Below are 21,862 nucleotides of genomic sequence, written 5' to 3'. Positions count from 1 at the left end.
GAGGGATGACAATGGCAGGTAAAGCTGACATAGGGCTCGGAGCTACATGAGAAGACGGATCCACAACTTATGGGATGGCTGCCCTGTTGCTATGACAACGCGCTTCGGACCCTTTCCCCCCCCCCAGGGATTCTTCCCACTGAAGAGCGATCTGTGGTGGCTCTTCAGAGGGAGTTTGGAGGCATTGCATTGCCTCCTTCGCGTCTGTTTTAACCCCTAAATGCCCGCAGCACTGCGATACAGTGCGTGAGGTTGCAGGGAAGTTGCCGCACAGTGCAGCCCCATTCATTTGAGCAAGCTATGATTAAGCGTCATTAACGGTGTGAAACGCGTCAACTATCATCTGGACCTGTGTCTCTGATTGATGTATGGATCAAGCTTTATGCAATAAATGCATTATTTTGGAGTGCGGCTGTCCTTTTTCCATTTTCTGCCATTTCTGTGCGAGCTTGGGAAAATTGTGCATACCCTAGGGTTACCACCTGTCCGGGATTCACCTGGACAGTCCGGGTTTTTTAATCATGTGTCCGGGTTTCAGGCGAACACAATATTCAGACCGGGCTGTGGCTCCCCAAGTAACCAAAATAGTCACACACAAATCTGTTGCCATCTGGGAGCTGCGGGCGGCTGTCTGGGGGCAGGTTCAGCATCACTGGGGGGGGGGCAAGGCGATGATGTCACACTTTTTGCCGCGGCATGCTATGCGCCCCACAATACTACTCTCCTTGGAGCACCCAAAGGTGTCCCAGGCCGCTAAAGTGTTTGGGTTTGACCTGAAGAAAAGGTGGCAACTCTAGTATACACCCTGTCAGAAACCATGAAATCAGACCGAGACAGAAGTACAGTTAAATCACACTTGTTTAATAATAAAAGTAAAAAGAACAAACTTAGTCAAAACATAGCCAAAGTTCGGTAACCGAAACGGATAGTCAGACAAGACAGAGGTCAGAGATCAATGTAGTGGAACAGCAAGCAGGATCTGGAGCCAGAAGGGATGTCAGCAAAGCAAGTCTTGAACAGGATCGCAGGAGATAGTTTCTGTGATGTTGGCCAAGGCAAAGGCAGAGATCCTCTGGACTGGACAGCTTAAGTAGGCAGGACTGACGAGCAGGATATCATCAACAGCTGAGTAACTGTGGAGAGATAGGAGCTGGCAATTAGCCAACAGCTGAGCGGCCAGCTCAGAGAAGGAAGGGCTGAGCCCAGCCCTGACACCCCCATATGGCTGCCTTTGCATTTAGTTGTGTGTGTGGCGGGGGGGGGGGGTGGTAGAAGAGGGCATTGATTTGGCTGTCTTATCACTCCGGGCCAATCGGGTCTCAGGGCCCACTACCTGTTCGGGAGGAGAAACAACAGCCCTGGCTCTTCTCTGCCAACTGGAGCAAGGAGCAGCAGGTAGAGGGGCAGCAGAAGCCTCTTCCAGCTTCCAGGAGCCCTATCCAGAATCCAGCACCACCTCGTCCTCGGCCTCCTAAGATAAGGCCACTAATAGCCTCCTACCTGTCCGTCCCGCAGGGGGGGGGAGCAGGAGTGAGAGTGGGGGGGGGGCCAGGTTTGTTTGCCACCCCCCCCCCCAAAAAAATATTGAGCACCAGCCCCCACTGCAACTTGCCCAGCCGGCACACAGTTCATGTGTGCCCTAAGCACAATAAGTACCCCAGCCGCACTGCGCAAGGCATGGCAGCCCAAGGGGGCACATTGTAAGGACCCTGGCTGCAATGCGCTTGCCTGCCACCCAAGTGGGCGCAATGAAAAGGACCCCCTGCCACACTGCACATGCATGCCCCTAGCATGGAAGCCCAAGGAGGCACATGGCTATGGACCCCAGCAACACTGCGATTGCATGCCCTAAGCTTACAACCGGTGTGGGCACAATGAGAAGGGGAGAGGTTGCCAGGCATTTGGAAGGTGATACCACCACCTCTTAAATACTTTTATCTATGTAGTTTTTTCAGCCAATTGGAGAATTTTAATTGAAATACTGCATTTGGTATGCCGTTGCGGCATGGCACCTTTCACTTGAATGGGTTGCGTTTTGGTGGAGGCACTGTGCCAAACACAATGTCATTACACACTCTCGCGGTTGTGGTGCTTCATGGCCAAATGTATACAATCGGTGGCGTTCGGTATAGTACTGCCGCCAAACGCGACCTGTTGTATCATTTTGCCACGTCAAACCACAACTGCGGCACCGGCCACTTTGTATCAACGTGCCACTGGCCATGTTTATTCGTGGCTAGATGATCAGGGGGGTGGTGGTGGAAAAAAATCACAGCTCATAGCCTATTTTTTGTCATGTACATGAAGCCTAACAAACACCCCCAGATTCTGGATGCTGTCCAGGACACGGCCAGCCCGGGACAGCTTGGTAAAAAGCGGGACTGTCCCAGCAAATCCGGGACAGTTGGCAAGCATGATTCTAGGAGGACCCCGCAAGGCAGTGAAGACTCCCTGGAGGGGGCAGTTATGAACACCACGCTTTACGAAGCCAATTTTGCGGCAAAGGATGGTTGCATGTTAAAAGGGTCCAGGAAAGAAGCAATAAGATAAGGTATGATGGGACATTTTTACCGGCATAGGTTTATTAACATTTACGTTCTCATTCCACAAATGCTCCCCCCCTCTCCCAACATCTAATACATCAATGCTGGTTATAATCCTCCTGTTGCGTCTTTTTTTTTCCTCTCTCCTTTTGAAACCTCTTTATTTTAGACTATGATTTCAAACATGTCAGTTTAACACCCCCTCACATTTTCCTGGTTGTTCGCCGAGTGACAATGTGAAAAATATCAAGTTTGCAAATCAGCAGCGGCAATATGTAACATGGCGGTGTCACATTAAATCGCCCACAAGTGCTAATTCTACTTCATAATGAAGTGTTTCTTCACTGGGTTTAATACGTTTACTGTGGCAGATTCCCTTGTAGTACATCTTCATCTTTGTGATTCAGAAGTCGATCGTATCTTGAGGGGTATGTGTGTATATTTTTTCATTGTTTACTAAATAATTGTATTTTTTTTATAAACAAATCTCTGTTTTTTTTATAATAAAAATTTCTGTGTTTTTTCAAAACAAATCTTTGTTTTTGTTTATTTTTAATAAACAAATCTTTTTTATAAACAAATCATTTTAAAAAAAAAATAAACAAATCTCTGGGTTTTTTTTTAACAAATCTTTTTTATAAACAAATCATTTTTTTTTAAAATAAACAAATCTCTGTTTTTTTTTTTTTTTTTTTTTTTTTAACAAAATTGTTCTTTTATAAACAAATCCCTTTTTTTATTAACAAATCACTGCCTTTTTTTTTTAAATAAACAAATATGTGTTTTTCTTTTTGTAAACAAATATCTGTTCTTTTCTGAAAAACAAATCTCTTTTTTTTTTTTTTTTTTTTTTTTAACAAATCCTTGGGTTTTTTTTCTTTTTTTAAACAAATCTCATTTTTTTTCTTATAAACAATTTGGTTCTTTTATAAACAAACACCGTTTTCATAAACAAATCTCTGTTTTTTTTTTTTGTTTTTTTTAACAAATCATTTTTTTTTATAAACAAATCTCTCTTTTCTTTCAAAACAAATCCATATTTTTTTTTATATATATACAAATCTGTTTTTTCTTATAAACAAATCTCTGTTTTTTTTATAGACAAACTATATTGTATTTTTTACTTTCTGTTTTAAACATATCCAATATTTAAAAAAAAAAAAAAAATTCTTCAGAAATGTACACTTCTTTGGTAAAGAAAAAATCCCAATAAGTGTACATTGATTGGTTTTCGTGAAAGTTATAGCGTCTACAAATGATGGTATGTATATTGGAATTTATATATAAATTTCAATGTACATACCATCATTTGTAGATTCTATAACTTCTTTAACGAAAACCAATATATATATATACACACACACTATATTACCAAAAGTATTGGGACGCCTGCCTTTACACACCTGAACTTTAATGACATCCCAGTCTTAGTCCGGAGGGTTCAATATTGAGTTGGCCCACCCTTTGCAGCTATAACAGCTTCAACTCTTCTGGGAAGACTGTCCACAATCTTTAGGAGTGTGTCTATGGGAATGTTTGACCATTCTTCCAGAAGCACATTTGTGAGGTCAGGCACTGATGTTGGACGAGAAGGCCTGGCTCGCACTCTCCACTCTAATTGATCTCAAAGGTGTTGGCCGCGATCCCTGACTTATAGTGGGACTGTGATAGTGCAATCTGACACTCACTGACACTGGGTGGTAACTGACTAACTGTCACTGACATCTCCAGTGACACTAATACAGTGATCAGTGCTAATACTATACACTGTCACTGCACTAATGACACTGGCTGGGAAGGGGTTAATGTTTTGGGTAATCAAGGGGTTAATTGTGTGCTTAATATGTGAAATATGTGTTGATTTTTACTAAGAATCTCTCTGTTTTTTTATCCCTGATTTGCAGAGAGAAGAAACAAGAGATTGTTCTCTCTGTACAGATTTCTGTGTTGTTTGTCAACACAGGGCTCTGAGCTGTGATTGCACACAGCCGATAAGCAGGTCCCACCCGTGAATCATTGGCTGGGACCTGCTGGCAGACTCCCACTGTGTACAATGTGTGTAATGTGTGCTGCTTTTTATTAAATATCTCTTTGTTTCTACTCCCTGATTTGCAGGGAGAAGAAACAGAGAGATGGTTCCCTCTGTACAGAATTCTGTGTTGTGTGTCAACACAGAGCTCTGGACTGTGATTGGACACAGCCGATCAGCAGGTCCCGGCCATGAATCAGCTACGACTAAGGCTCTTTTGCCAAACGCGTCAGCCATCTCATTTATCTGTCAATCTGATGTAACCAATAAAGTATCTCCTAAGGCCCCTTTCACACTGGGGCGGGAGGTGCGTTGGCAGTAAAGCGCCGCCATTCTTAGCGGCGCTTTACTGTCGGTATTCGGCCGCTAGCTGGGGGTTTTACTCCCCCCCGCTAGCGGCCAAGAAAGGGTTAAAAACCACCGCAAAGCGCCTCTGCGGAGGCGCTTTGTCGGCGGTATAGCCGCACTGTCCCATTGCTTTCAACAGGCAGGAGCGGTGAAGGAGCGGTATACACACCGCTCCCCCCCCAGGGTGGCAGAAAACAAGAGATATATGTCACCAGCATACCAAGAAAATATAAGGGTCCAAAGCAGTGGGAGAACTATCAGGGTTGCAAAGGATGTCTTGCCACCGGGCCCTGGTGTTCTGCCACTGTGGGGTTCCCCAGCCTCCTCTTGCTGTCCTGCCCCTGCTATTGACAGCGCTGGTCTGGCATCTCTTGGAATTTACAGGCTGGTTCTCCTGTCCTAAGGACGGGAGAAATCAGTCTGTTTTTTCAGTAACTGAGAGTCCTGGTGGAGTCCTTCCTGCAACTCGCTCTTCTCCCTGCCAATGAGGATGCAGGGGAAGGAGCACATAGGGCGGCCGTGGTTGTGTGAGCGCTCGCATTATACAGTGTCAGCGAGCAGAGGGAGGGGGGAGGAATCACCCGCAGGAGCTGACTGGGGACGCTCTCCCTCTTAGACATTGCCTTTTTGTAAAAAAAAATATATTTTTTTTTTATTGGGGGGGGGGGGCACATGGTGGGGCACAGCATAATGTCGGGGGGGTCAGGGCCCTCTCTGCCCCCCCGCCCCACCCCAGGGACGCCGGATTACAGTGTTGCTGGCTCTCCCCATTTCTGTATGTCTACAATCACAGCGGGATTAGGCGGGCGGGGGTACATGCGCCCTGTACCCGGAAAAAAGGCAGCGATGTACAGGTACATTGCTGTGCCTGCACGGGCCGCCCGCATGCATGAAAGCGGATAAAAAATATCCAGGTCTGTCTAAGAAGGGGGGCAGAAGGTGAATGACATAAAGTTGATGGGAAAGGTGAAGTTTCACCTACTTCCAGGGTTCCTCAGTGGTAAAAAGGTTGAGAAAGTCCTATCTCCACCATCGGAGATGGTTCTGTCTAAGGAGGGGGGCAGAAGGTGAATGACATAAAGTTGATGGGAAAGGTGAAGTTTCACCTACTTCAAGGGTTCCTCAGGGGTAAAGAGGTTGAGAAAGTCCTATCTCCACCATTGGAGATGGTTCTGTCTAAGCAGGGGGGCAGAAGGTAAATGACAAAGTTGACCGGAAAGGTGAAGTTCCACCTACTTCCAGGGTTCCTAAGGGGTAAAAAGCTTGAGAAATTCCTATCTCCACCATTGGAGATGGTTCTGTGTAAGCAGGGGGGCAGAAGGTGAATGACATAAAGTTGATGGGGAGGGTGAAGTTCCATCTATTTCCAGGGTTCCTCAGGGGTAAAAGGGTTGAGAAAGTCCTATCTCCACCATCGGAGATGGTTCTTTCTAAGGAGGGGGGCAGAAGGTGAATGACATAAAGTTGACGGGGAGGGTGAAGTTCCACCTATTTTCAGGGTTCTCCAGGGGTAAAAAGGTTGAGAAAGTCCTATCTCCACCATCGGAGATGTTTTTTTCTAAGGAGGGGGCCAGAAGGTGAATGACATAAAGTTGACGGGGAGGGTGAAGTTCCACCTATTTTCAGGGTTCTCCAGGGGTAAAAAGGTTGAGAAAGTCCTATCTCCACCATCGGAGATGGTTCTTTCTAAGGAGGGGGCCAGAAGGTGAATGAGATAAAGTTGACGGGGAGGGTGAAGTTCCACCTTTTTCCACGGTTCCTCAGGGGTGAAAAGGTTGAGAAAGTCCTATCTCCACCTTTGGAGGTAGGACCTGGTGTGAATAGTTCTCTGTGCTGCAGAGTGAGTTGGCACGACATGAATAAAATAAATAAAATAAACTCTGCCACAGGTTGAGTCTTCTGCTTATGTGTCGGCGGGTTGTGCTGTGAAACCTTGGCCAGGGGGGCCATAATTCGTAATACGCGATGACAGAGCCCAGCTCCATTGCTCCGTTTCAGCGGCTTTGCTTCCACCAGGGAGAGGATGACACGAAGCCAGCGTCTGACTCTGAGCGTACAGCGCACAGGCCTCCTGACACCGCGCTGCATGTGCTGACCTCATTCTGCTCCTGGCAACCATCTGCAGTTTGCTATGGCTCCAGCCCTCAGTTCTTCACCTTTTTTTCAGAAAATAAGCTCGGAATGAGCTCCGCCGGGACCCAGCCAGAGAAGGCAAGTCCAAGCGTGCCGCTTATTGAAACGACTGCCAATGTTTTTTGTGCTTGGACCACGGCGGTGACTGGCATACATCTGCTCGTGGAAAACTTTTCCTGTGGTCATAATGAGTACTAATGGTTCTGGAAATGTTCTTGATTTTTATTGAAGTCATAACGTTTGCTGTTTTTTTTTTTTTTTGTTGTTTTTTTTTGTTTTTTCAAGAGCGCTAAGGGATTTGGATGCTAAAGACTTTACTCCTTCCATAGAACATGTGGCGGCTGCTGGTCGGTGAATCTCTTTTTCGCCGCGGCGACAGCTGTAAATCTGCGATGTCTAATCTTAAGGCGGCTAAAGCTTCTAGTGAAAAACCTCCTTGTGTGGTCATTAGAGTATCGTTAGCTTAGACGTGGGCTAGGTGACCCCGGGCCTACTTACCCGCCCTCTTCCAGCAGGTGTTTGCTATGTAGTACTTTGTTTCCTATTTGGCTCTCAGTTTTCTCACGTTCTTTGATAAAAATATAATGATCACACCTGACTTTACTTCATTTCATTTAGAAGCATGCGTTGCAGTTTTAGCCACTTCCATACTGCTGGACTTCATATTGACATCATCATATGATGTCCTGGGCTTTCAGTGGAGATATCTGAATGATGTAGGCATGATGCAGGCATCGTTCAGATATCTTTTTTGTTCTGCTGGCGATTCCCTGCAATGTAGAAATAATCATAGCGGGTGTTGAGCCCGCCGCCCTCCGGCGCTTCTACCAGCTCGCCTGTGCGATTGGCGAGCCGGAGAATGAATTAGCCATTTACCATAGAGCTGACCGAGGACCAGATGGTCCCTGACCATCTCTATGACCTTTTGGAGGCTGGGCGCAACGCTATGACGTCACTTTCACGGCAGATGTAAACACTGCCGTTTTTTCTGGCTGGGAAGCTGAGATTTTTTTTTTTTGTTTTTTTTTTTTGGATCTCAGGCTTTTCAGCCTAGAGGAGAGATCTGAGGACTTAAAGAACCCAGACCTTGCCTTAGTGTACTCACACAGAGGCAGGAGAGAGAAGGGGGAGACTTCAGTCACAGACCGGGATGGATGGTGAGCTCACTCACCCCTTGGCAGTCAGCACCTCTTATCCAGATGTATCTGAGGCTGCTGGACTTCAAATTTCCGGCCCCCACTTTCCTTTTCTGAGGCACAGCACCAGGGATTGGAGTGTGGGGGGACACAGAGGGGTAGGGGTGGGGGGGATGAGGTGCAGATCGAGCCCTCTCTCCTCTCTCCTCTCTCCTCTCCCATCTATATGTGTTTGGGGGGAGGTGGGGATTGTTAGTGCTGGCTTTGGGCAGCATGAAAGAGTGTAACAGACACTCTCAGCTGTGACAACTGCAGCCAGCAACCCTGCTGGGAAGCCATAGTCCAGTCTAAATAATGTGTCCGGGTTTCATACAGTCTGAAACCTGGACACATGATTCCAAAACCGAACCCGGACACATGGTTCAGAACCTGGACACATGATTCCAAACCCGAACCCGGACACATGATTCCAAACCCGAACCCGGACACATGATTCCAAACCCGAACCTGAACACATGATTCCAAACCCGAACCCGGACACATGATTCCAAACCCGAACCTGAACACATGATTCCAAACCCGAACCCGGACACATGATTCCAAACCCGAACCCGGACACATGATTCCAAACCCGAACCCGGACACATGATTCCAAACCCGAACCCGGACACAGGATTCCAAACCCGAACCTGAACACATGATTCCAAACCCGAACACATGATTCCAAACCCGAACCCGGACACATGATTCCAAACCCGAACCCGGACACATGATTCCAAACCCGAACCCGAACACATGATTCCAAACCCGAACCTGAACACATGATTCCAAACCCGAACCCGGACACATGATTCCAAACCCGAACCCGGACACATGATTCCAAACCCGAACCTGAACACATGATTCCAAACCCGAACCTGAACACATGATTCCAAACCCGAACCCGGACACATGATTCCAAACCCGAACCCGGACACATGATTCCAAACCCGAACCCGGACACATGATTCCAAACCCGAACCCGGACACATGATTCCAAACCCGAACCTGAACACATGATTCCAAACCCGAACCTGAACACATGATTCCAAACCCGAACCCGAACACATGATTCCAAACCCGAACCCGAACACATGATTCCAAACCCGAACCCGAACACATGATTCCAATCCCGAACCCGGACACATGATTCCAAACCCGAACCTGAACACATGATTCCAAACCCGAACCCGGACACATGATTCCAAACCCGAACCCGGACACATGATTCCAAACCCGAACCCGGACACATGATTCCAAACCCGAACCCGAACACATGATTCCAATCCCGAACCCGGACACATGATTCCAAACCCGAACCTGAACACATGATTCCAAACCTGAACCCGGACACATGATTCCAAACCCGAACCCGGACACATGATTCCAATCCCGAACCCGGACACATGATTTTAAACCCGAACCTGAACACATGATTCCAAACCCGAACCCGGACACATGATTCCAAACCCGAACCCGGACACATGATTCCAAACCCGAACCCGGACACATGATTCCAAACCCGAACCTGAACACATGATTCCAAACCCGAACCTGAACACATGATTCCAAACCTGAACCTGGACACATGATTCCAAACCTGAACCTGGACACATGATTCCAAACCCGAACCCGGACACATGATTCCAAACCTGAACCTGGACACATGATTCCAAACCCGAACCTGGACACATGATTCCAAACCCGAACCTGGACACATGATTCCAAACCCAAACCTGGACACATGATTCCAAACCTGAACCTGGACACATGATTCCAAACCTGAACCCGGACACATGATTCCAAACCCGAACCCGGACACATGATTCCAAACCCGAACCCGGACACATGATTCCAAACCCGAACCTGAACACATGATTCCAAACCCGAACCTGAACACATGATTCCAAACCCGAACCTGAACACATGATTCCGAACCCGAACACATGATTCCAAACCCGAACCCGAACACATGATTCCAATCCCGAACCCGGACACATGATTCCAAACCTGAACCTGAACACATGATTCCAAACCTGAACCTGGACACATGATTCCAAACCTGAACCTGAACACATGATTCCAAACCTGAACCCGAACACATGATTCCAAACCCGAACCCGGACACATGATTCCAAACCTGAACCCGAACACATGATTCCAAACCCGAACCCGGACACATGATTCCAAACCTGAACCTGGACACATGATTCCAAACCTGAACCTGAACACATGATTCCAAACCTGAACCTGGACACATGATTCCAAACCTGAACCTGAACACATGATTCCAAACCTGAACCCGAACACATGATTCCAAACCCGAACCTGGACACATGATTCCAAACCCGAACCTGGACACATGATTCCAAACCCGAACCTGGACACATGATTCCAAACCCGAACCTGGACACATGATTCCAAACCCGAACCTGGACACATGATTCCAAACCCGAACCCGGACACATGATTCCAAACCTGAACCTGGACACATGATTCCAAACCCGAACACATGATTCCAAACCCCGAACCTGGACACATGATTCCAAACCCGAACCCGGACACATGATTCCAAACCCGAACACATGATTCCAAACCCGAACCCAGACACATGATTCCAAACCCGAACTGTCCGGGCGAATCCTGGACAGGTGACAACCCTAGTCAGCAGCATTGGAGACTTTGGAAAGTGTTGTCACCTCCTCATGCAGTGCAGTCGTGAAGCACAGCAGGGACAGAAGGGACACCAGGAGTTTTGCACATTACATGGACAATTTGTGGCCGTCTGCACATTTCTCTTGTGTTTTTTTTATCTAGTTTTCTACAATCGCATTTAAAATAGTTTAAAAATAAAAACACGCAGATTGTTCTGAGCGTTAGGAACATTAGTAGAAATGATAACATTCATCACCTCCTAATAATAATGAAGTGTAGACAAGGATATGGAATTTATAGTCATACGGAAATTGCATTTCAAATAAAATCTTCTCTTGGAATGATTCATGTGCCTGTCCGAAATAAAATAGATTTTTGTTAAGGAAGTTATGTTCTGCGCAATGCAACTTTTTTTTTTTTTAATTTACAGCGGTATTGAACCCAAAACCACAAAAACAAAAATGTCATATATTGCAGATTATCAATCATTAGATGTGGTGGCTGCATTAGTTTTCTTTTTCTTTTTGGCTTTTTTTCCCTCTGTTTTCCCCATGGTGATCTGACCAGTAGCACACCTCCTGTATTAGAGTATTAGAGTGCCCCCACTGGAGGAATGAGCACGGGGGGGCACCTTAAGACAGCAGAGCTGTTATTCTGGGGGGGGGGGGAGTGTTAGGCTCGGTTCACACTGCCGGGAATTGGGACTCAACTTGTGAGACCCTCAAGTCGCATGACATGTGAAATCCCATGTTAATCAATGAGAGCTGTCTTAACCACTTCGGCTCTGGAAGGTTTTACCCCCTTCCTGACCAGGCCAACTGCGTTACTTTAACTGACAATTGCGCGGTCGTGCGACGTTCTACCCAAAAAAAAAAAAAAATTGACGTCCTTTTTTTTTCCCCCACAAATAGAGCTTTCTTTTGTAAGGTATTTGATCACCTCTGCGTTTTTTTTTTTTTTTTTTTGCGCTATAAACAAAAAAAGACAGACAATTTTGAAAAAAAAAAAAAAACAATATTTTTTACTTTCTCCTATAAAACATATCCAATAAAAAAAATGTAAAAAAATTTAGGCCAATATGTATTCTGCTACATATTTTTGGTAAAAAAAAAATCCCAATAAGCGAATATTGATTGGTTTGTGCTATAGTTACAGCGTCTACAAACCATGGGATAAATTTAGGGACTTCTTATTTTTTTAATATTTTTTTACTAGTAATGGCGGCGACTTATAGCGGGACTGCGACATTGCTGCGGACATACTGACACTAAGTGACACTTTTTGGGGACCAGTGACACCAATACAGTGATCTGTGCTAAAAAAAAAAAAATGCACTATCACTGTATAAATTACACTGGTAGGGAAGGGGTTAACGTCAGGGGCAATCAAAGGGTTAAATGTGTTCCCTATGAGGGCTTTCTAACTGTGGGGGAGGTGTTTTGACTAAAGGAAAACAGAGCTCAGTGTTTCTGCTTAGCAGAAACACAAGATCTTCATTTTCCTCTCTGGCAGAACGGCGGTCTGCCTTGTTTACATAGGCAGACTGCCGTTCTGCCTCTCTACGAACGATCGACGGGTTCCCAGCAGACATCGCGTCCGCCGGACCTGCTGATTGGCCTCCGCTGTGATTGGCTCCACGCGCCCCCCGAGCCGAAGAAGAAGATCATGTTCATGTACGTGATTTTGAGCTTAAGGGCCGTCCTGCCGTAGTATATGTATGTGGGGCGGTCCTTAAGCGGCTAATTAGCACTACTGAAGTCGCTCTGACTTTAGAAAAGGTTCCTGTACTACTTCAAGGCGACTTCTATCCGACTTGTGCCCATAGACTTTAATGGAAGTCACCTCCAAGTAGGATCCTCATCTACCCTATATTGTCAAAAGTATTGGGACGGCTGCCTTTCCACGCACATGAACTTTAATGGCATCGCAGTCTTATGCCGCGTACACACGAGCGGATTTCTCATCGGAAAAAGATATGACGGCTTTTCTGACGGGATTCCGCTCAAGTTTGCCTTGCATACACACGGTCACGCAAAAGTTTGCTGAAATTGCGACCGTCAAGAACGCGGTGGCGTACACGATGAGCCGAGAAAATGAAGTTCAGTGCTCCCGAGCATGCGTCGAATTGTTTCCGAGTCATGTGTAAGCATTTTGCGCATTGGAATTGCCACAGACGATCGCATTTTCGGATAGGAACTTTTCCCGACCGAAAAATTAAGAACACGCTCTAAATCTTTTGCTGGCTGGAATTCGGCCAGCAAAAGTCTGATGGAGCGCACACACGGTCGCATTTTCCGACAAAAAACTCTCATCGGTCTTTGGCGGGCTGAAATTCCGACCGTGTGTATGCGGCATTAGTCCGTAGGGTTCAATATTGAGTTGGCCCACCCTTTGCCGCTATAACAGCTTCAACTCTTCTGGGAAGGCCGTCCACAAGGTTTAGGAGTGTGTCTATGGGAATGTGTGACCATTCTTCCAGAAGCGCATTTGTGAGGTCAGGCACTGATGTTGGAAGAGAAGGCCTGGCTCGCAGTCTCCGCTCTAATTCATCTCAAAGGTGTTCTATCAGGTTGGGGTCAGGACTCTGTGCAGGCCAGTCAAGTTCCTCCACCTCAAACTCGCTCATCCATGTCTTTATGGACCTTTGAAATAATAACTAACTTAACTATTACTAACTATTAAATCATAGGTATTGGAATTTTCTTTCAAATTTGGCTGTTAGTGAAGGTAACAAATACAAATTTACCCGAAGTTACGAATTATACGAAATAACGAATGTCGTATCTAAACAAATGGAACGAAACAAATGAATGATAATAAATAACAATAATAATAAAAACTTTTTATTATTATTATTTATTAATAATTCATTCCGTACCATTTGTTTAGATACGACATTCGTTATTTCGAATAATTTGTAACTTTGGATAAATTCGCATTCGTTACCTTCAATAACAGCCAAATTTGAAAGAAAATTCCAATACCTATAATTTAATAGTTATTATTAGTTAGTTAGTTATTATTTAGAATTTTCAGATTTTTGTTCTTTCAAATTTTCGGAATTTCTTTCTCATATTCGGATTTTCGAATTTACAAATTTCCGAAATTTCAAATTTCCGAATTTTTTAATTTTTCAAATTTTGGAATTTATTATTATTATGATTATTATTTAATAATTTGTTCTGTTCCATTCGTTTAGATGCGGCATTCCTTATTTCGGATAATTTGTAACTTTGGATAAATTTGCATTCGTTACCTTCACTAACAGCCAAATTTGAAAGAAAATTCCAATACCTATAATTTAATAGTTATTATTAGTTAGTTAGTTAATATTTAGAATTTTCTGATTTTCGTCCTTTCAAATTTTCAGCTTTTCTTTCTCATGCTTGGATTTTCGAATTCTCGGATTTTCGAATTTCTGAAATTTCAAATTTCCGAATTTTTTAATTTTTCAAATTTTTTCGAATTTTACAAATTGCGATCATAATGAATGACTCGAAAAAAAAACAAAAAAAAAAACGAATGAAACGAAAACGAACACATTTTTGTCTACTTGTCTAATTTTGTCTAATGTCTACCAGGAACTGTACACATGTATAGGATCACACGTGTCTGATATAACATTTTCACATTTTCTCTCTGCAGGTATATGGGATAATACGCAGCGGTTTCCTCTTTCATTGAGGTTTGTACAGAAAGTTCCCAGATCTTCGGCTTCCAGTGTCACGCTGCACGGTAAGATATCAGAAAAAGTTATCTGAATCAATATTAGACTTGGCTGCCATCTGACCCCGCCTGCTGAAACAAATGCTCTTTTTGAACCACAGTCCCGTGGGGCCTCCTCAGTTCCGATGTATAGATACTTTAAAGTTCACCTGTTTGAAAAAAAAATAAAAATAAAAAAAACTGTGATATAACTATAGGCACCTTAACATTGGAGTACATAACAAAATTGCTTACCCGCTAAAATTGCTAACCCCTGGCAACATACTAGTTGGCAATTTGGCCTCTGGGTATTATGACCTGGCATGCAGGCACCTGTTGAATGTGGGGTGTATTCACCCCCTGGTGCTTACAGGTAAAGTTTAATGTAGAACTGTGGCCAGGCTGTGGATATTTAAATACTTACATATTCTTAACAAGCAGTAAATACGCTTTTAAAAAGATCCCACTGACCTCTGCAGCTGCAGATACTGCGGAATAATTCATTCTCAAAGTCTACAGCCAAAGCTTCTTAGTTTTTGTTATCTCGTCTGGGTTGGAGACTGCGCTGGACTGACTCAATCAGTCACTGGTCGTGGGTGGGTGATGGAGTTGGCATGGGGCAGAAGGTTTTCCTTCCAATGGTTTGGGCTCAACTAGAAAGATGATGATGGTCAGCCCTTTTTTTTTTTATGGGGCCTGGGCTCTGGGTATGGCCTTAAGGTCGTTTCCACATGTGAGTTAGGAAGAGTAGGTAGAAAGGATCGCCCGGTGTCCAGTAAGTAGAAGTTGGAGGGTGAGTTTGAAGGCGTTTATTGGAGATTGTAACAAGTATGACCAGCCAACGCATTTCTAGGAGGGGGGACAAAAGAAGTGACAGGAGGTCTCCTCAACAAGCCAAGAGACTTGTTCTGCTTTCTTTGCAGCACCTCTGCGATATGCTTATACATTGGATCAAAAATAAACTGCGCCAGAATAAAAATGTTGATAATTGATGAAGAAAGTCTATATGCATAACAACAAGAAAGTCCATATAAGTGACGTGATATCCGAAGGATCCCTTAATCGTGGATAATTTCACCAAGAAATCATGACAGTTCAGAGAAACACCTCCACCTACCAGCTCCTAAGACCCCCTATTAAGGGAGGTCTAAGACACTTGTGGCTATATACCCAGCCAGGGCCTTTGATCATCCATGTGTATGTCTTTGTAAGTGCGTCGGGACCCTGCGGGGTAAGCGACCGCGCTAGATCAACATCCGCTCGGAAGAAAACCATTTGGCCTTCGTGAAGAAGCTCCAGACCCATCTCTTCTGAAGACCCAGATGGACACTGGCGGCAAAAGCGCCTTGAGGCGATTAAGTTTGCATATGTAGCGCTATACAGGTTACTCATTCATTCATCCGGGGGGATCGCGCTGTTAAGCCTCCACCGCCCAATGTACTCGATCACAGAGGGGGTTCCAAGAAAAGATAAAGCCTCCATAGTGTAAAATCTTAAGGTTTATTTAGGTAAAAAAAAAAAGATGTTGCACTTACATTGATAGAATGTAAAACTCGCAGGTTAAAAAACATGCCGGTCGGCTCAAAATGCAGCCCGTGGTCCGGGACTGGCGCGAAAACGCGGTGACGTCAGCACGCTGCTCCTCCCTACACGTTTCGTCACAGATTACGTCGTCCTGGGGCATTGGCTCAGGGGAATACGAGGGATAATACAAATACTGGGGAATATGGGAAGTATGATCCTCTTTAACCTGACTGGGATGTAAAGCATTCATGTATTATGTCCTCCTGGGTTTTGTGGTACCCAGAATAAAAGTTTTATGGCTGAAGGAAAGTAAGTACAGGCACTTTTCATTACACTAACGGATAGACACACTATTAGTTCAGCTTGCTAGGTTTAGCACCCCCCCAACTCTCTACTGATGATTTATTAATAGAATTACAAGAGCAGTTTACACTGGTCAGAGAAGGTTCAGTGATCTTATCCCTTTAGCGATATCAGCATATTTTGAAATCTGGAACATGGCTCTAGATCAGCCTTTCACAACCTTTTTACCCCAGAGGAACCCTTAATGTTATTTCCAGGTCTCGGGGGACCCCTGCTAAAACCATTTCATTGGGGGTCATTTGGAAAAATGCCTCTTACACTGATGGTCATTTGGAAGATTGCTCCTTACATTGATTGTCAGGTGGAAGAATGCTTCTTACATTGGTAGTCGGTGGGAACAATGCTCTTTATATTGATAGTTAGGTGAAAGAATGTTCCTTACATTGGTGGTCAGTGGTAAGAATGCTCCTTACATTGATAGGTATGAAAATGCTCTTTACATTGATAGTCAGTTGGGAAAATGCTCTTTACATTGATGATGGTCAGGTGGAAGAATGATCTTTACATTGATAGTCAGTAGGGAGAAAGCTCTTTACATTGGTGGTCAGTGGAAAGAATGCTCTTTACATTTATAATCAGATGGAAGAATGGTCTCTACATTAATAATCAGGTGGGAGAATGCTCTTTACATTGATGGCCAGTTGGGAGAAAGCTCTTTACATTGATGGTCAGGTGGAAGAATGCTCTTTACATTGATAGCCAGGTGGAAGAATGCTCTTTACATTGATGGTCAGGTGGAAGAATGCTCTTTACATTGATGGTCAGGTGGAAGAATGCTCTTTACATTGATGGTCAGGTGGAAGAATGCTCTTTACATTGATGGTCAGGTGGAAGAATGCTCTTTACATTGATAGCCAGGTGGAAGAATGCTCTTTACATTGATAGCCAGGTGGAAGAATGCTCTTTACACTGATGGTCAGTTGGGAGAATGCTCTTTACATTGATAATTAGAAGAATGCTCCTTACGTTGATGGTCAGTTGAAAGAATACTTCCCCTAAACTGGTAACCTTAATGCCACCCTAACAGACACCTAAAAAGACCTCTCGTGCCTTCCAAAGAACTAATCAAGAACCATCAGATGGGAGGTCAATCAGTCACACCTCAAGGAACCCCTAAAAACCACTGGATGGACCGTAGGGTTCCATAGAACCTTGGGTGAGAACGGCTGGTGTAGACTGTGGTGTCCATCTCCACATTCTCCTGAGATGGCCATAATCCTGTGCCTGGTGCGGTACATGTGCCATATTTCAACATAGGTCAAAGGGTGGCTCTAGCCCTGGGCTGTGTGACTTTTTGAGAACTGCATGCATTCTGTTCCATTTAGAAATTTGCTGAGTAGACCTGGGAGGAGATCTAAAGAGTGACTGGTTCACTTTAGGTGATTGGCTTTACAGTTTTTTGTGGTGTTAATTGTTATAAATAGTGGAAGGGTTCTCTAAATGAAAAAAATGGATTTTGCGCAATAACTATTATTTTTTCTGTTTTGTTCTATCTTGCACATAAGACATCATGACTGGAGTCTTCTGCCTTCGAAAATTGGAGATAAAAGGTGTGTTTGTCGCCCGCTTTAGAAAAGTTGGAGATATGATATTTGATAACCCCCAGTGCCATTGATTTCAGTCTGGAAGTGAAGCTTGTTATTCCCCAGAACATACTAGATCCCATTGATTAAGAAGCCTTCATTACTAAAGCCCTGACTGGTACTTGTGGAAACTTTCACGGGGGTCAGGTTGGGTTCTGATGTGACTCAGTGTTTCTGCCTCAAGAGACACATTACGATTGATGAAGAAAATCTATCTGCTCATGAGTATGGTCTGTGAGCCTATGTAAGATGAGTTTATCTCTTCCCGTATTGACTGTGAGAACACTGACGTGACTAAATGCCATGAAATTAGCAAAGGAGACAACAATTGGAATGAGATCTAACCGTACATGTGTCTGGCTGTGAGGCTGAACTGTTTGGGGGTTTTTTTTGTTGCTGTTGTTGATGTAGTAGATTACACTGGCTGTGTGCGAAGAACATAAAGAGAGATTGTAATTTCACAAGGCGGCTTGAAGTATTGACGGGGGGGGGGGGGGGGGGGGCTATTCCTTCCATTGTCTCTAGGTATGTCATTGACCATTTACCTCCATACTCTGCCTTGTGCTATGGCGCTGTCGTTGTTACATGCAGTTCTTTCCTTGCCTCTATCCAGCCCTTGGGGCATTATCCCTCCCACTGATTTGGGGCACCAATCCTCCTACTGACACCAGAGATAAGGCACCTTTCCTTTAACTGGCACCAACAGTGGGGCGCTATGCCTCCCACTGATACCAACGATGAGGCACCAGTACGTCAACTGACACAAGTAGTGGGGCGCTATACCTCCCACTGATACCAATGATGGGGCTCTACGCCTCCCACTGATACCAACGATAGGGCACTATGCCTCCCACTGATACCAACAATGGGGCACTATTCCTCCCACTGACACCAATGATGGGGCACTATTCCTCCAACTGACACCAATGATGGGGCACTATTCCTCCAACTGATACCAATGGTGGGGCACTATTCCTCCCACTGATACCAATGATGGGGCTCTACGCCTCCCACTGATACCAACGATAGGGCACTATGCCTCCCACTGATACCAATGATGGGGCACTATTCCTCCCACTGATACCAATGATGGGGCACTATTCCTCCAACTGATACCAATGATGGGGCCATATTCCTCCCACTGATACCAATGATGGGGCACTATTCCTCCAACTGATACCAATGATGGGGCCATATTCCTCCCACTGATACTAATGATGGGGCACTATTCCTCCCACTGATACCAATGATAGGGCACTATTCCTCCCACTGATACCAATGATGGGGCACTATTCCACCCACTGATACCAATGATGGGGCACTATTCGTCCCACTGATACCAATGATGGGGCACTATTCCTCCCACTGACACCAATGATAGGGCACTATTCCCCCCCCCACACTGACACCAATGATGGGGCCCTCTTCCTCCCACTAAATCCAATGATGGGGCCCTATTCCTCCCACTGATACCAATGACGGGGCACTATTCCTCCCACTGACACCAATGATGGGGTGCTAATACTTCCACTGACACCAATGATAGGGCACTATCCCCCCCCCACTGACACCAATGATGGGGCCCTATTCCTCCCACTGATACCAATGATGGAACACTATTCCTCCCACTAATAGCAATGATGGGGCACTATTTCTCCCACTGACACTAACAATGGGACATAATTTATTTCTCCCAGAGATAAAAATGATTAAACACTATTTCTCCCACTGATACCAGTGATGGGGCATTATTCATAGTTACATATAGGTACTTAGTTGGTAAGGCTGAATAAAGATTTCAGTCCATTCAGTTCAACCTATGTGTGTTCATGTGAAAATAAAAAAATAAATCATATCCCATATCCCTGTATATAGTGCTTGCTAAGATGGCCATCTAAGAGTTTTCCACCAATTGTGGAAGTGAGTTCCACATCCTTACCACCCTAACAGTGAACAACCCCCTCCTCCAATTTCCATTGATACAAATGATGGGGCGCTATTTCTCCCATTGACACCAAAGATGGAGTAATATTCCTCCCACTGACACCAACAATGGGGCAGCTTACTGATATGACGTTAGGCCCGCCCCAATGGAACAATGTGCATGTCTGGAGGCGCCAGGGGCACCGATATAATTCACCTAGACGAATGATGGAGAATGGGGGGGGGGTGAATTTAAAAATAAAAGCATAAAAAAAAGAAGAGGAACCCAATATTAGACATGTACACTGACAAAAAATTGGTTCGTTTTAGTTTCATTCGTTTTTTTGCTTTTTTTGGAAACTCGAAAATTCAGAAATTTGGAAATTAAGAAATTCGGAAATGCGAAAATTCGGAAATTCGAAAATTTGGAAATCCTAAAATTTGGATTTTTGAATCTCCAAATTTACAAATTTTTGAGTTCTGAATTTTTTAATTTTCGAATTTCAAATTTCCGTATTTCCAAATTTTCAAATTTTCGAATTTCTGAATATTCAAATTCCTAATTCTCGAATTCAGAATTTCCGAATATCGGAATTCGAAAATTCGGAAATTCAGAAATTCGAAAATTCGAAAATCTGAAAAAAATAGGTATTGGAATTTCCTTTCAAATTTGGCTGTTAGTGAAATTCATCTGAAGTTACGAATTATCCGAAATAACGAATGCCGTATCTAAACAAATGGAATGGAACAAATTAATAATAAATAATAATAATAAAAAGGTTTTATTATTATTATTATTGTTATTTATTATTATTAGATCGTTACGTTCCATCCGTTTAGATGCGGCATCCATTATTTCGGATAATTCGTAACTTCGGATAAATTTGTACTCTTTTTTTTCTGTTAGGCGGCCGGCTTTCAGATAAATAGGCGGTGGCAGAGGTGCCCACCTCCCCTCCCCGCCGCTTACTGGTTGTTTTCGGGTTTACCGGTCTTGTCGGTAAACCGGATGCAGTCCAGTCTGGCAGATAGCTGGGCCGGAAGTCAAGCGAGGGCAAGATGGCCCTCACTGGCCTCTATGCCCTTGGAGGAGCGGAGCGACCTCGCCCCCTAGTGTTAACCCCTTCCCTGCCAGTGTCATTTATACAGTAATCAGGGCATTTTTATAGCACTGATCGCTGTATAAATGTCAATGGTCCCAAAAATGTAATAAAGGTAAATGAGAGATCTGAGGTCTTTTTGATCCCAGGTCTCTCAATAAAGAGGATCTGTCGTGCCTATTTATATTACATTATAATAATACAAATAAAAGTGCTAAAATAAATAGAGGGACAGGGAGAACAATATTTCTTGCACTAGACCTCCTCTGTAACTCCAAACAGGTAATTGCGTTTGAAAGACCGATGTGCGATTATAGTGTGACATAAAATTTTGCAACGACCTCCATTTTATCCCCTAGGGTCTCTGCTAAAAAAAAATATATTTATAATGTTTGGGGGTTCTAAGTAATTTTAACTTTGTAAACAACAAATGTCAGAAAAAGGCCTGGTCTTAAAGTAGCAAGCAGTGGTTTTGCATAGGGCGCCCAGATCCTCCTCTAATCGGGATCCCGCCAACGGCGCTCCTGGCTCCTCCCTCCTTCCAAATGCCCCAAGAGCAAGCAGCTTTCTCTGGGGGGCACCCAGGCAGGCTCACTCCCGAGCCACTGCTCTGCATGTCCATTCACACACAAAGCCACGGCGCGGCCCAGCCCCCCCTCTCTCTCTCTGCTTAGCCCCCCTCTCTCTGCTCAGCCCCTCTCTCTCTCTCTCTGCTCAACCCCCCTCTTTCTCTCTGCTCAGCCCCTCTCTTTCTCTCTGCTCAGCCCCTCTCTTAATCTCT

The 21,862-nt window shown here is 44.6% G+C and overlaps 1 protein-coding gene across 4 annotated transcripts in view; it reads left to right on the top strand.

Annotated features, from left to right (window-relative positions):
• The window catches only part of PKNOX2 (PBX/knotted 1 homeobox 2), a 763,496-nt gene that overhangs the window by 480,597 nt on the left and 261,037 nt on the right, over window positions 1-21,862 (top strand). For all 4 annotated transcript variants that reach the window (XM_073603571.1, XM_073603573.1, XM_073603570.1 and 1 more), the window contains exon 4: window positions 14,529-14,618. The gene's annotated coding sequence lies outside the window, so the exon portion shown is untranslated. The remainder of the gene's footprint in view (window positions 1-14,528; window positions 14,619-21,862) is intronic.

The sequence above is a fragment of the Aquarana catesbeiana genome, linkage group LG10 (genome assembly GCF_042186555.1).
Source record: "Aquarana catesbeiana isolate 2022-GZ linkage group LG10, ASM4218655v1, whole genome shotgun sequence".
Taxonomy (NCBI): domain Eukaryota; kingdom Metazoa; phylum Chordata; class Amphibia; order Anura; family Ranidae; genus Aquarana; species Aquarana catesbeiana.
The sequence above is the reverse complement of the archived record's forward strand: the minus strand, read 5'-3'. Positions and strand labels throughout refer to the sequence as shown.